Consider the following 16,221-nt stretch of genomic DNA (forward strand, 5'->3'; position numbering starts at 1 on the left):
TTCGGCTCCTTTTTAAATCATAATGATAACAGAAATCACCCAAATGGCCCTGATCAGTATGAAGTTTACATACCCTTGAATGTTTGGCCTTGTTACAGACACACAAGGTGACACACACAGGTTTAAATGGCAATTAAAGGTTAATTTCCCACACCTGTGGCTTTTTAAATTGCAATTAGTGTCTGTGTATAAATAGTCAATGAGTTTGTTAGCTCTCACGTGGATGCACTGAGCAGGCTAGATACTGAGCCATGGGGAGCAGAAAAGAACTGTCAAAAGACCTGCATAACAAGGTAATGGAACTTTATAAAGATGGAAAAGGATATAAAAAGATATCCAAAGCCTTGAAAATGCCAGTCAGTACTGTTCAATCACTTATTAAGAAGTGGAAAATTCGGGGATCTCTTGATACCAAGCCAAGGTCAGGTAGACCAAGAAAGATTTCAGCCACAACTGCCAGAAGAATTGTTCGGGATACAAAGAAAAACCAACAGGTAACCTCAGGAGAAATACAGGCTGCTCTGGAAAAAGACGGCATGGTTGTTTCAAGGAGCACAATACGACGACACTTGTCTGTAACAAGGCCAAACATTCAAGTGTATGTAAACTTTTGATCAGGGCCATTTGGGTGATTTCTGTTACCATTATGATTTAAAAAGGAGCCAAACAACTATGTGATAATAAATGGCTTCATATGATCACTATCCTTAAATAAAAGACAGTTTTTTTGCATGATCAGTCCTATTTTCCAAATCAATGCCAAAATGTCACAATTTCTGCAGGGTATGTAAACTTTTGAGCACAACTGTATGTTACATTGTTATTGCTTATTACTTCATGAAACATAAACAGAATGTGGGAAATAGCCAGGGGTGGAAAGAGTACTGAAAAATCATACTCAAGTAGAAGTACTGTTACTTCCCAAAAATGTAGTGTTAGCAGAGTAAAAGTAGCTGTCCTAAAAACTACTCAAGTAAGAGTAAAAGAGTAGCTCATTTAAAAGTACTCATGAGTAGAGAGTATTGAGTACCGAGTTGCAAAACCTTTGCCCCATTATAATGAACACTGTATGCCAACTTTTAAAATACATCACTTATCTATGATAAACACTACATGAATCTGATTCCAAAAAATAAAAGGGAGACATAACAGAAATGAAAAGATTAAAAAGTTATTTTCAATACACTGCTCACCATTTTAAATCAATGTATGAAACAATTACATTAAAATCAGTTTATGTGTAGGGTCTAAATTTCCCTTAATGCCGACAGAGCATTATTGTTGTGCATAAAACATGTTCAAAACATTGCAAGGAATGCTAAAAAATGCAAAATAAGCAGGATCACTTGGCATGTCATGTCCTGCACAACAGAGGAGGTAGAGTAGGCATGGGAAAAGTTGTTTGGTACAGGGGCTACATCACGCTTAAAAAGGAATAATTCACCCAAAAATGAAAATTCTCTCATCATTTACTCACCCTCATGCCATCCTGGATGTGTATGACTTTCTTTCTTCTGCAGAATACAAATTAAGATTTTTAGAAGAATATTTCTGCTCTTTTGGTCCAATGAAGTGAATCGGTGCTAAAATATTGAAGCTCCACAAATCACATAAATCAGCATAAAAGTAGTCTAATCCATGTGCCCCCAGTGGTTTAATCCATGTCTTCAGAAGCGATATGATAGATGTGGTGAGAAACAGATCAATATTTAATTCCTTTTTTACTATTAATTCTCATTCCTGCTCAGTCAATCTCCACTTTAAATTTCACAATGTTCTTCTTGTGTTTTTGGTGATTCACATTCTTCATGCATATCGCCACCTACTGGGCAGAGAGAAGAATTTCTAGCAAAAAAGGACTTAAATATTTATCTGTTTCTCACCCACACCTGTCATATAAATTCTGAAGTCATGGATTAAACCACTGGAGTTGTATGTATTACTTTTATGCTGCTTTTATGTGCTTTTTGGAGCGTCAAAATTTTGGCACCCCTTCACTTACATTGAATGGACCTACAGAGCTGAGATATTTTTCTAAAAATCTTAATTTGTGTTCTTCTGAAGAAAGAAAGTCATACATATCTGGGATGGCATGAGGGTGAGTAAATGATGAGAGATTTTCGTTTTTGTCTGAATAATTTTTTTAAGTAGCACATGAGGGGCCACACTGTCCTCCTTTTGAGATATTTAGTTGATTTAGTTCTTGTATCTTTTAAGCCAAGAAATAGTTGTGTTCTCATTCTCATGCATGATGCACAATTTTCTGAAGTGTATTTGTGACTGATGGAATATTCTGCCCGAAGTATTGCTCTACAAGGGTTGATACTTTTCTATCTTTATAAAGGCTAAGCATAATTATAAATTATTTTATCATCTCTACTTTCCTGGTAATTTATTATACCAATTAACAAACTCTCAACATCAGGGGTCGGTATTATTAAAAAATGAATAATATATTTTTTTAAATATTATTATTAAAAATGTCACTGCTTTATTCTATTACATTAATACTTTTAAAGCTACTCAAGTTATTCAGCCAAAAGTAGAGAGTGGTTTTCTCGTTTCCTTGTTAATGTTGTTTGATTAATAGCCATTATATAACATAGCCTACTAGACAGTGCTCTATTCGGTTACACTTCAAGTCCAACATTTTGATGCAAATGTGCTTTCTGTCCCACTGTTTACATTCACTTTAGACATAAACTTTAGACAACACATACATGTGCTTGACTGGTTTTATTCCTGTCTCTCAGGTAGGTCCTTTAAGGTAGCCTGGAGAGGTGAGGTATCCAAGCCACATCAGCTACTTACTGGGGTACCTCAGGGATCAGTGTTTGGGCCTCTTCTCTATATACACAACATCACTGGGACCCATCATTCAGGCACATGGTTTCTCTTACCACTGCTATGCTGATGACATGCAACTCTACTTGTCTTTCCAGCCCAACAACACCACAGTGACTACTCGAATTTCTGCCTGCCTGGCGGACATCTCGGCCTGGATGAAGGAGCACCACCTGCAACTCAACCCAGCCAAGACTGAACTCCTTGTCTTTCCAGCCAACCCTGCTGTTGAACACAACATCACCGTGCAGCTGGGTGCAACTACAGTAACGCCTTCCAAATCAGTCAGAAATCTAGGGGTAACCATCGACAACACACTAAATTTCACAGACCACATCTCAAAGACTGCAAGATCATGTAGATTTACACTCTACAATATCAGGAAGATAAGACCCTTCCTCTCTGAACATGCCACACAACTGCTTGTCCAGTCACTTGTCATAACTAGACTGGACTACTGTAACGCTCTCATTGCAGGCCTCCCTGCATGTGCAATTAGACCCCTGCAAATGATCCAGAATGCAGCAGCACGTCTGGTCTTTAATGAACCAAAGAGAGCACGTTACACCACTCCTTGTCTCTCTCCACTGGCTGCCGGTTGATGCACGTATCAAATTCAAGGCTCTGATGCTGGCATACAGAACCGTCACTGGGTCTGCTCCAGCATACTTAAAATCATTTATGCAGAGCTACGTGCCCACTAGAAGCCTGCGGTCGACTAAGGAACGTCGCCTTGTTGTACCAATACAAAGAGGCACCAAAACACTTTGCCGGACTTTCAGCTTCATCATACCACGTTGGTGGAACGACCTTCCCAACTCCATCTGTGAAGCTGACTCACTCTGTCTTCAAAAACGACTAAAAACACATCTTTTCCATGAGCACTTAACCAGTCATAAAAATTTTTTACAAAAATTCCTTTTGCACTTTATTCTGCTTTGAATACTATTATGATGCTAGTGATACTTCGTAATACAGCACTTTTCATACCACTGTCTCCTAAGATGATTCGCTTATGTTTTCCTCTTTTGTAAGTCGCTTTGGATAAAAGCGTCTGCCGAATGAATAAATGTAAATGTAAACGACTGCGTTTACATTAAATCCTCACCAAGACGGGCATCGGCAGAATTATGAAGTGTATTTGACCGTTTAGGCGTGAACACGCATTAGCGCCTGTCAATCAAACAGCACACAGCTACAGATGTAAAAAGTCAATCTTTTATATTTCAACTAGATCAACCAACCAGTGGTTGTCTTGCTATCGCGATCGATGTAGTTGTAGAACATAGGTTAAGTATAGAAAATTACTCAAGTTTGATCGAGGACATCTCTCTTTTTTCCGATAAACATCTAGATCATTTTGTTGCCCAGCCCTATTGATAACATCGCCTTAATCTCTCACAGAAGCCCAATAATCTCAGTGATAGATAGTTCATTTACAGGCTACGTTATAGACACAGAATCTAGTAAGCAGAAATATGAGGCAGGTTTAATGCTGACATCTGACTTGAGCAAGTAAACTCGCATGACACAGTCAAGCAACTGGCCTTTTTCACTGCGAAAAGCACTTTCAGGTGTGGCCGTGATGTTCAGGTGTTGAACTGTGCTTGAGGAATCCTTCATAGTTGGCGCCAGATCTGCAGCTGCCGTTCAAGATTTTTACGTGTGATTTGATTGGATGGGAGTCACGAGACTCTCTCTAGCCAATCATGTTGATAGATAAAAATAAAATCAGGACAGGGAAGTAGTGAACACAGACGGTGGGAAAATAGCGCAGTAAAAGAAAAGTTACAGCACTTAAAATGTACTCAAGTAAAAGTATAAAAATTTTAAACTACTTTAAGTACAATTCCTAGTAAAAACTACTTACAGTAACGTGAGTATTTGTAATTCGTTACTTTACACCCCTGGAAATAGCACATCGTTACTTACATTTCAGCACTGTGATTAAAACAAGTCCAAGCACAAATTAAATCAGCACATTTAATAAGTTATACCAGTGGTTCTCATTTACTCACCCTCATTGTTCAAACCAGTATGACTTTTATCATCCGTGAAACACAAGACTGAGGGATGAGAGGATTGTGTTTGTAGCTGTACAAGCTCAAAAAATCACACATCAAAGCACCTTAAAAGTCGTCCATAACACTCATGCCTTAGATTTCAATTTTCTGAAGCCATATGATAGTGTTGTGTGAGGAACATACTGAAATTTGAGTGTTAATTCACCTCTTCACCCATTTGAAAATGGCGCACAGGAGGACATCTTTGTTTACATAATCGCTGAGAGCGCACCTGACACCATGAACGCTTTGGGCTGTCGAGAGCTGTGCGCAGGACGCGCTGCAGTGCCAGGTGAAAGTTTAAACACGGCAGGGAAAAGGCAGAGGAAAATAAATTGCGCACATTGGTTCTTGTGTGTATTGTCAGTATTTTTGTTGAATGTGTGAAAGTGATAGAGTCTTGAGGACAAGTCAGTCTTCCACGGCCACTTTACAATGCCAGGTTCGAGGTTTTTTTTTTTTTGTGATTATCGGTATTGGTCACAATGAGCTGCGAGTTATCGGCCCAGAAATTCCATACTGGTGCATCCCTAGTGATGATTGGCCGCAAAATGGGGGCGTGGCCAGAAAATTGAGAACCGCTGCTCTAAACAAACATGGGAATATTTAGCCACAGAGACACATCGTTAAACAAAGAATGGCTTATGGTAGTCAAGCAACACTTTTGAGTAGGGCTGCCCCGACCAAAGATTTTCCTAGCTGACTAGTAGGCGTTTAAGCCATTAGTCGACTAGTCGCACGTTTATGATATTAACTGAATTACTATATATATATATATATATATATATATATATATATATATATATATATATATATGTTGGGGGGCATCAGAAAATGGTTTGAGTTCCAAGGCTGAGAAAGAATGTTATAAGTAACATTGCTAACACTGTTCTACATTACAGAGAAATACTAAACCATAATAATGAGCCTTTAAAATATACATTTTACAAGCGCACGCACGAAGTGCACCGCAGCGACACCGGCAAAAGCGGTAATGATTCTGAATGTGTCGGGAAAACCAGCAAGGAGACTGTCTGAACATTTTGTTAATTTATATAGAGAAATGCACATTAGGGTTGTGCCAACAGACGATTATCTTGGAGATCGACGATGGTCAGAGTGATCGCCAATAGCTGATGCCTTTGACGAAGTCAAGATGATATTTGGCTCGTTTTACCATTAATGTATTAAATTATTATTTGTATTATTATTATTATAAGGCTATTATTATTATCAAATATATTACAAATAATTTACCCGTAGACACATGCTTGAAGAACACTTTATTATATTATTAAGAACAGATGACAGAAAAGCTGTTTGTACAGAGGCGTGCAGTTTCGTGGAACACGCGCATGTAAAAGGTTCTCACTCTTTCTTCGTTTCTGTCTTGTGAATGTTTTTTTTTTTTTTTTTTTTGCAAGAACATTATTGTCTATGAGTGCTGCAAATGACCTCAGACATCTCAGCTCAGGAGGTGCTTTGAGTTCATTTCGCTTTATTTCCACAGAGCAGTTCATTGTGACCACAACTCTGCAGCCTATACATCTGTGATTAAAACATACAAAAATACATAAATACAAAAACACCTTGAACCATGATTTATATTTCAGTGATTATTATCATCATCATAATTATTATTTTTACATTTATAATTGTTTTTATGTCTTCATTTGTGTAAGTAATTTTCCGCCTGCATGTTTAGATGGATACTTGCCTGACGGTAAATGGACATGATTCATTTAGTTTGGAGTGCAGTTTAAATTTAGAAATGTATTTGATTTAAGTTTTCGTTTTTTAAATAAATTAATTTAAGTTTCAATGCAAAATCACTAAAGCAAGAATATTCACCGATACCTCAGCCCAGGGGTTGCCGATGTAATTGCATATTGCGATATACAGTTGTGCTCAAAAGTTTGCATACCCTTGGAGAACTGGTAATATATGTACCATTTTTAAAGAAAAGCAGGCAAAACACATTTATTTTATTTCTTATGGGATTCATATTCAACTGTAGGTTATAACAGAATGGCACAATCATAAAACAAATCACGGCAACAAAGAAAAAAATGAAATGACCCCTGTTCAAAAGTCTGCATACCCTTAGTTCTTAATACTGTGTATTGCCCCCTTTAGCATTAATGACAGCGTGCAGTCTTTTGTAATAGTTGTCTATGAGGCCCCAAATTCTTGCAGGTGGTATAGCTGCCCATTCGTCTTGGCAAAATGCCTCCAGATCATGCAAAGTCTTTGGTCATTTTGCATAAGCCGCATGTTTGAGATCTCCCCAGAGTGGCTCGATGATATTAATGTCAGGAGACTGTGATGGCCACTGCAGAACCTTCAACTTTTTCTGCTGTAACCACTGGAGGGTCAACTTGGCCTTGTGCTTAGGGTCATTGTCGTGCTGGAAAGTCCAAGAGCGTCCCATGCGCAGCTTTTGTGCAGAAGAATGCAAATTGCCTGCCAGTATTTTCTGATAACATGCTGCATTCATCTTGCCATCAATTTTTACAAGATTCCCGTGCCTTTAGAGCTCACACACCCCCAAACATCAGTGAGCCACCACCATGCTTCACAGTGGGGATGGTATTCTTTTCACTATAGGCCTTGTTGACCCCTCTCCAAACATAGCGCTTATGGTTGTGACCATAAAGCTCTATTTTGGTCTCGTCACTCCAAATTACAGTGTGCCAGAAGCTGTGAGGCATGTCAAGGTGTTGTCAGGCATATTGTATCCGGGCTTTTTTGTGGCATTGGCTTCTTTCTGGCAACTCGATCATGCGGCTCATTTTTGTTCAAGTATCGTCATATTGTGCTCCTTGAAACAACCAAACCGTCTTTTTCCCAGAGCAGCCTAAATTTCTCTTGAGGTTACCTGTGGGTTTTTCTTTGTATCCCGAACAATTCTTCTGGCAGTTGTGGCTGAAATCTTTCTTGGTCTACCTGACCTTGGCTTGGTATCAAGAGATCCCCGAATTTTCCACTTCTTAATAAGTGACTGAACAGTACTGACTGGCATTTTCAAGGCTTTGGATATCTTTTTATATCCTTTTCCATCTTTATTAAGTTCCATTACCTTGTTACGCAGGTCTTTTGACAGTTCTTTTCTGCTTCCCATGGCTCAGTATCTAGCCTGCTCAGTGCATCCACGTGAGAGCTAACAAACTCATTGACTATTTATACACAGACACTAATTGCAATTTAAAAAGCCACAGGTGTGGGAAATTAACCTTTAATTGCCATTTAAACCTGTGTGTGTCATCTTGTGTGTCTGTAACAAGGCCAAACATTCAAGGGTATGTAAACTTTTGATCAGGGCCATTTGGGTGATTTCTGTTACCATTATGATTTAAAAAGGAGCCGAACAACTATGTGATAATAAATGGCTTCATATGATCACTATCCTTAAATAAAAGACATTCAAAATCACTGCCAAAATTTTACAATTTCTGCCAGAGTATGCAAACTTTTGAGCACAACTGTATATAAAAATAATTTATTCACACACAATGTATTTTCACGGACAATGAAATACCCGACCGGTAGAGAACGCACAGATGAAGTAGGTTATTTGCCAGAGAGATGTTGACAACTGCCATCTTTCAAAAAGTTAAACAACATACATTTTAATTGCATTTTTAGTTAAAATAAATAAAAAAGAAAGTTCAAAGTTTGAAATCAAGGTGTCTTGCTTTATTGTGTAGGCTTAACCCTAACCCTGCTTAACGAAAATTACCCCATGGTACCACCTAGCATCCAACCAGCGGTAATACCATTGTTCGTCGGTTTCCTGTGGAGGTTTTTGTTTTTTTTTCGACCAACCGACCAATCAAAACTTGGTCGACCAAGACACTTCTCATTGACTAACATTTGGTTGACTATTGGGGGCAGCCCTACTTTTGTGAAAGTTAGTAACACTTCAAGCTACTACAAAAAGTAACTAACTACATTAACTGTGTTTAAGAGAGCAATTTTGTTAAATACACATTTGCTGCAGTGTTTATCTGGTATTAAATCAATAATCTCAATTAGGAAGACAACATTTAACTTGGACAGATACATTTACACTAAATATAACAAATAAAACAAGAAAAGCCCTCATTTATATAAGAAAGTCAAATGATAGCAACGAAGAGCAGCATTTACTGGTAACTAAATAATTTCAGCGACTCAAATCAAAGTGAATCTTTTTGTGAATCAGTTCATTTAGTGTCCAAATAAACTAATTTACTCAAATTAATCAGACTAATATAATTTGTGTCAAATTTTTTTACAGAACAACAACAACAAAATGGAACGGGTAGCGAAGGAAAAGCAGCCCATAAGTGCCAATCAGACATGCAAACTCTTTCAATAGGTCAATAAGGCTGAATTATTCCTCAAAACTGATACAAAACTGTCCTTTTCTGTACAAACATTAGTTATACCATGAAATAATTAATCATTTTTGATGGCAACAAACTAAGCTAAAACTCTGATCCCAAACTTCACTGCATGGTTGTGACTTCTCCCCTGACTCTCTCAGCATTTCCACATTGAGAGCAGCTGAAAGAGCTTGGCGAGGTCATCTAGATTCAGTGAGGTGTATGTGTGTGCACGCTCATGGACGGCCGGTCTGTATAAACAGTGGATGTGGTGTCGGCCTGCGGGACACAGGAGGAAGTGGTGGCGCATGGTCCCAACCTGATACGCTAAGGGGCAACTGCAGCAGGAAGCTCGAAATCATAGGGCTCAGATAAAGAGAGCGAGTGGGAAAAAGAGAAAGATGCCCTACAACATGCCACGTCGCTGAACGCCCCCTTTTTAACACAAGTGCGAAAACAGGAAGTGGACTCCATCACAAATAAACACACAGAGCAAAAAGGGGGTCGGTGGGAGTCGCCACATTGACAGAGGATGTGGTCTGCACAACACATTTGAGAGCTGAGAAAACCACAGACCACCCTCATACACACACATACGAACACACACATACTCTCTTCCACCCAGGGTTTATCACAGTATGGTCAGGACTGGTGGGAGCTCGCAGTCAAACAGTGACCACCCCCCCATCCCCCAGCCCTCCCTTCTGTTGGTCTCGCCTCCACGCTTCTATTCTCACAACAGCTGTCACCGCAGGGGCCCATGCCAGCCACACACAAACACACACGTTTTGTCACTTGCCTCACACTGTGGAAAATGTTGACAGTTTGTGACCTCCACTTCTCCCAAAAACGAAGATGGGCAGTGTTCACACACACTTGGATGCACATTCGTGCAAACCAAACACTTTGTTCTGGGTTGTCTTTTATCTTTGAGCCTGTAATACAAAGGCTGTTGGCCGTTTTGGCAGCTCGTCTTTTCTCTGTGCGTTTGTTTTTTATTTTCCATTATACAACAGTCAGTTCCGGTCTTCTAATCTGATTGGAGCAGCAGCATACCAACAGTGCTGATATTTTGAATAACTTTGCTGTCTCTTCGCTCGTTTCTGTTTACAGCGTTCCAGACAGACTTTCAGTTTTGTTTTGCTCAGCGAAGCCCTATTGTTGATGAAGCTTTGGCTTTGTTTTCGGAACAATTTTTGTTAGCAGAGCAAAAATAGACAAAATAACAGGCCATATTGTGTCTTAACTTGTTAATAAAACTGTGGTAAAAAAGCTATATCAACCTTGCAATCGTGCTATTGCACTGCATATCAGCACAGCTGTGGCAATAAACATGAAATATAATATTCAGATGGCTTATCTCATTGGATTTGGAGTTAGAGGGAGAATTTGCATTACTGTAGATCACATATGATCAAAAGTGTTCAAGGTTCGGCATGAAACGTAGAGTCGTTTTAAAGCTAATGGTCTGAAAATGGGGCAACCATGATGACAAATGGCGTGGGTAGAGGGTTTACTCATGCCCAAACCATATCCACCCACATACAGCAACACCTGTTAATTCCATGCAGTCTGGCATTAGGGTGAGACATCAGGGGAGTGATGGTGGTATGTTATGGTAGTCTCACCTCCAGCAGGAAGGGCAGGATGGGCACAAATGTCTTGGTACCACTGGAGAGCAGAATGAGGGCTCTTGCACAGTGCAGTCTCAGAGGGTAGTACCGTGAGATGGGCACAAGCCTACAATACACACACAGACAACATAGAACTATTGATGAATTCAAATAGATTCTCTGAAAAGATAAGAAGTAGTGTTTTTGTCATGTTTTTTTTCTTTAATGTTGTGGAAAAGTAATGCAACTGAAGACTGCAGTGGAGGGAATAAACTGAATTCAAGTCTACATACTGGGGATTGTAAAAATAAATGTGGTTAATGGCGCCACCTGCTGGAGATCAATGTAACAAAGAATTAAAAAAAGAAAATACTAAATTGTCTGTAATACTGGATGAAATTTTCTTGCAAACCACATACTTCATGCATCCGATGATGACTTAACACAGCGGGTAAATCAGTGGCTCCAGAACGTCACTGGGGTAAATGGTGCTCAGTACCCGACACCACAGATTCAGACAGTGCACATACTGCCAGTTATACACGGACTGATACGTCTCCTGAGGACACACACACAAAACAATAACACAAACTTACTAATTATAAAGGAGGCAAAATCTGCTAAACAGTTTAAAATCTCTTGAAAATCTTTAGGAATTCTTGTCAAAATACAAATGAAAACCGGTCAAGACATATAACAACCTTCTTTTTAATATTCATGCCGTTTCTGAGGTGGATGGCGAGTTGACGGACAAAGATAAAGACGTGCTGGTATGAAACCTGTGTGTCCAGTGAATACATCTCTGTGAGGGTCCTCTGCATGAAATGTATCATTGGGAGAGTGTTGGGTGATGTGAACTTGCAGTTCTTCACGTAGGCGATGTACATTTGCTGAAAACAGAAAACAAACAGTGAACCGTGTGAGTTACTCCATTAACCATAAGATTTCAAATTATAGGTAGACCGATATATTGGTTTTACCATTTAATTGGTACTGATAGCTGCTTTTTGGAACTATAAGTTATTGACAACAATCAATGCCGATTGTTGCCAATAATATATATTTTTTTGTATTCCTAATTTTTTAAATATATTATCAGGTGAATATATAGGCTAAAAGCTTAATTTGTTAAAATACTTACAAACAGAGCATTATAAAAGAGCCAAGTCTCTGACATTTCAAAATAAGAGTCCCCAGTTTATTTCGAGATTGTTTATAGAAAAGTCCCGTGTTATGTAGAAAATCGTAATTTTTCTGTTTATTATTGGAATTTTGGTTGCACAATAAACTGCTTTTGGGTCTTGTAGGTCTCATTGTTTGTGCCCTTCATAGTAAGGATAGACTAGGAATTTTTTTTTTTATCATTCAGTAAATTGATTTAAAAACCTACCACAGGATTAATCGCATATCAGCCTTTTTCACCACATTAGTTATCAATGGTGGCAAAATTGGTTGACGACTTCAAGTGAACCAACATTTTTTCACAGCTGATAAATGTTTAAACAATTTTTCATTATACATGCAAATACTAAATCTTTGTTTTGTCTTTCATTTGGGGTAGGTGTAAGATAGTTAAGGTTGTGAAAAGATCAAATGATTTATTAGTTTGTCAATGAACTGGCACCACATGATTTCAAGACACTGATCAACTGTTCCTCATTGAATATATACAAATATAATTTCTATTTGTTCACAACATTATTTTAGTCAACTCGTTTGATCACAGCAATCCCTAGCTGCTAGTTTTGAAGAAATTATGAATTTACTCGCAAAATGAACAATCAATAATACATTTTCAGGGCGAACAGTTTTCACATTAACATTGAATGTTACAACAGTTCACATGAGATAAATACCAAACACTCGTTTTCATGCACTGAGTTCAGAAAACATCTTTAACACTACTCAAACAGGGGGTCTGGGTAGCTCAGCAAGTAAAGACGCTGACTACCACACCTGGAGTCGCAAGTTCGATACCAGGGCGTGCTGAGTGACTCCAGTCAGGCTTCCTAAGCAACCAATTGGCCCGGTTGCTAGGGAGGGTAGAGTCACAACAAACTGAACTTTATAGGTAACTGGACCCAGGTTTGTGCTGAAAGTTCCAAAGACATAAATCACCATTGAATGGATACTCCATGCACATTTTGGTTATAATCATTAAGTGAGTAAAAGGCAAGTAAATCCAATCACATGTGAAATACAGTTGAAGTCAGAAGTTTACATACACTTAGGGTGAAGTCATTTAAACTCATTTATTAACCACTCCACAGATTTAATATTAGAAAACTATAGTTTTGGCAAGTCGATTAGAACATCTACTTGCATGACACAAGTAATTTTCCCAACAATTGTTTATAGACAGATTTCAGTTTCACTTTTAATTGACTAAATCACAATTCCAGTGGGTCAGAAGTTTACATACACTTAACTGTGCCTTTAAGCAGCTTGGAAAATTCCAGAAAATGGCGTCAAGCCTAATTTAGCTTCTGATAGGCTAATCTGAGTCAATTGGAGGTGTACCTGTGGATGTATTTTAAGGCATACCTTAGGCCTGTCATGATAATTAAGTTATAGACTTCTCGTATGACATACGGACATAACCTCGATAATTTCTGCTGAACTCGATATTGCCCATTGTGTTTACATGCGTGTTTGTTTACATAAAAATGTCACCAACATTTTAGCCAGTTGCACTGCATCTGTGCTCTTGTCCGCTCTGTGTCGGAGGCGGGCTCAGGCAGCTCCACACACACACAGCAGAAAGCGACAGGTGAAGATTACGAATTACTCGAGGCTAATAGCCTAGGTATTATAATAGGTGTTTTTTCCGGACGACTGCATAAATTTCAGCCAGAAAGTTTGTAAGAATAAGTTCAAATGGACTTGGTTTCAAAGCCGCATTCCACAGCTCCGGTGTGGGAACATTTTGGCTTTAAGCCGAATGAGAGAGGAGAGACCATTAACGTGAACGAGCCGGTATGTCGAATTTGTTTAAAACAGTGACAATGGAAAGTGGCAATATAACTCAGGGCTCGACATTAATGCTTGTCCGGGACAAGTGGATTTTTGCAAGGGCTAGTCAAAGTGAATTTTACTTTCCTGACCAGACAAGTTGCCTGATTGAAACCTTAATAATGATTTAAAAAAAAAAAATGCCTTTAGCCTATCACTTATTTAAAAATAAAAATAAATCCTGCTGTTGAAAATAATCTACAGTGTCTGATTCTGAGTATTGACTTTGTATTCATTCCAGAATCTGCGCGAATACAGAAAATCCACTTTTGTGTGTCCTTCTCCCTCTCGTGCAGCAACGTTTGTTGAATTTGGTGTGTGCTCGTGACGTGGCTGCATTTTTTCCGACATGTGAATGTCATTGTACAGCGCCTGTGTTAAGAGAGCAAAGCGATAAAACTATTGCACCTATTTATAAACAACAAAGCTTTCAACGTTTTCGCAACTTACCACGCGCCCCACCGAGAGCGAACCACATTATAGCAACCCTAGCAACCGGGCCAATTTGGTTGCTTAGGAGACCTGGCTGGAGTCAATGACCAATTTACTTGTCCAAAGGACAAGCACATCACAATGCTTAATGTCGAGCCCTGTAATCGAAAAGCTCATCTAAAACATAACCATTCCATCCAGTTTTCCAAGCTGGGAACAAAAAGTGAAAAAGTAAAACTGATCCAGGTTTGCAGCCTCGAATCCAGGGCGTGCTGAGTGACTCAAGCCAGGTCTCCTAAGCAACCAAATTGGCCCGGTTGCTAGGGTCGCTATAATGTGGTTCGCTCTCGGTGGGGCGCATGGTGAGTTGTGTGAGGATGCCGTGGAGAATAGTGTGAAGCCTCCACACGTGCTGCGTCTCCAAGGTAACACGCTCAACAAGCCATCATAAAGCCCTGACCTCAATCAAATGAAAATTTGTGGGCAGAACTGAAAAAGCATTTGCGAGCAAGGAGGCCTAAAAACCTGACTCAGTTACACCGGTTCTTTCTGGAGGAATGAGCCACAATTCCAACAACTTATTGTGAGAAGCTTGTGGAAGGCTACCAAAAATATTTGACCCAAGTTAAACAATTTAAAGGTGATGTTACCAAATACTAACAAAGTGTATGTAAACATCTGACCCACTGGGAATGTGATTAAATAAATAAAAGCTGAAATAAATCATTCTCTCTACTATTATTCTGACATTTTACATTCTTTTGTTATTAAATTTTTTTTAATGATTCCATGCAGCAAATGAAAGGCACAACAGAAAATGCAAAATTAAACCACGTGAAATCACAACTTTTCCCCCTGAACAAGCACTCCAGTGGTCAAAAGCCAACTGACAAAGACACACAAATAGACAATAAAACAGCAGAAAATATTTAGAAACATAAAAAGAAAAACATTAGTCTCTCTCCGCTGCCCCTCCCAAGAGCCTTCCAAAATGGCTAGATAGTTACCCCATTTCCTGATGATATATCAAGGTTGCCTAGCTTTCTATATACCATCTCCTCAAATGCCGCCACCCTGCCCAAATTAACGCACCACTCACAAAATGAGGGCGCATCAGTCGACCTCCATCCCGAGGATTACCCACCTGCCAATCATCACGCTGGTCAGGACCCAGCTTTTCATCTATCCATCACCCATATTCAGGACCACCCCATCACCCAAAATACACAGTCTGCGGCAAAATGAAAATTTTATGTCTACTACGTCACACATGAAGCTCTGAACCCTCAACCAAAATTCTTGGATCTTGGATCCCAAAAAACATGGGTCTTCTGATTGGCATTGCCAGCAGGTGGGCGTGTCTTTAAGACCAAGCCTATACAATCTAGAGGGGGTCCAATAGAATCAATGCAAAATCTTAAATTGCATCAGATGCACCCTTGCATCTCTAGAGGCAGACTTGACGTTTTTTTAGAATCCTAGCTCACACTCCCTCCTCCAATACCAAGTTTAAATCTTTCTCCCATAATCTCTTGAGAGAAGTTGAAGCTCCGCCCCCCAGACTCTGAATTAACAGTGGGTAATACACTGATGCCTCATGACCTTTTCCAAAAGCAGTAATCACCACTTCCAGAGTATCTGCCGCTTTAGGGGTGGGGTGTATGCTACTCCCAAACAGCTGTAAATACCTAAAGAACTGTGATCTGGGAATCCTAAAATGTTGAACCATATTTTCAAAAGATCTCAACACTCCACTCTCATATAGGTCACCGAGCGTACCAACCTCCCTCACAATCCACTCTGACCAGCAGAAAGGGGACTTATTAATACGTAATTTTGTGTTCAGCCATAAGCTCGAGGCTACGTTAAAATAAATGTTCGAATTAAACA

The 16,221-nt window shown here is 39.2% G+C and overlaps 1 pseudogene; it reads right to left on the minus strand.

Moving 5' to 3' along the window:
- Positions 1 to 16,221, minus strand: part of LOC127419395 (nucleolar complex protein 2 homolog) — an 80,845-nt pseudogene that overhangs the window by 58,908 nt on the left and 5,716 nt on the right.

This window comes from Myxocyprinus asiaticus, chromosome 28 (genome assembly GCF_019703515.2).
Source record: "Myxocyprinus asiaticus isolate MX2 ecotype Aquarium Trade chromosome 28, UBuf_Myxa_2, whole genome shotgun sequence".
Classification (NCBI taxonomy): Eukaryota; Metazoa; Chordata; class Actinopteri; order Cypriniformes; family Catostomidae; genus Myxocyprinus; species Myxocyprinus asiaticus.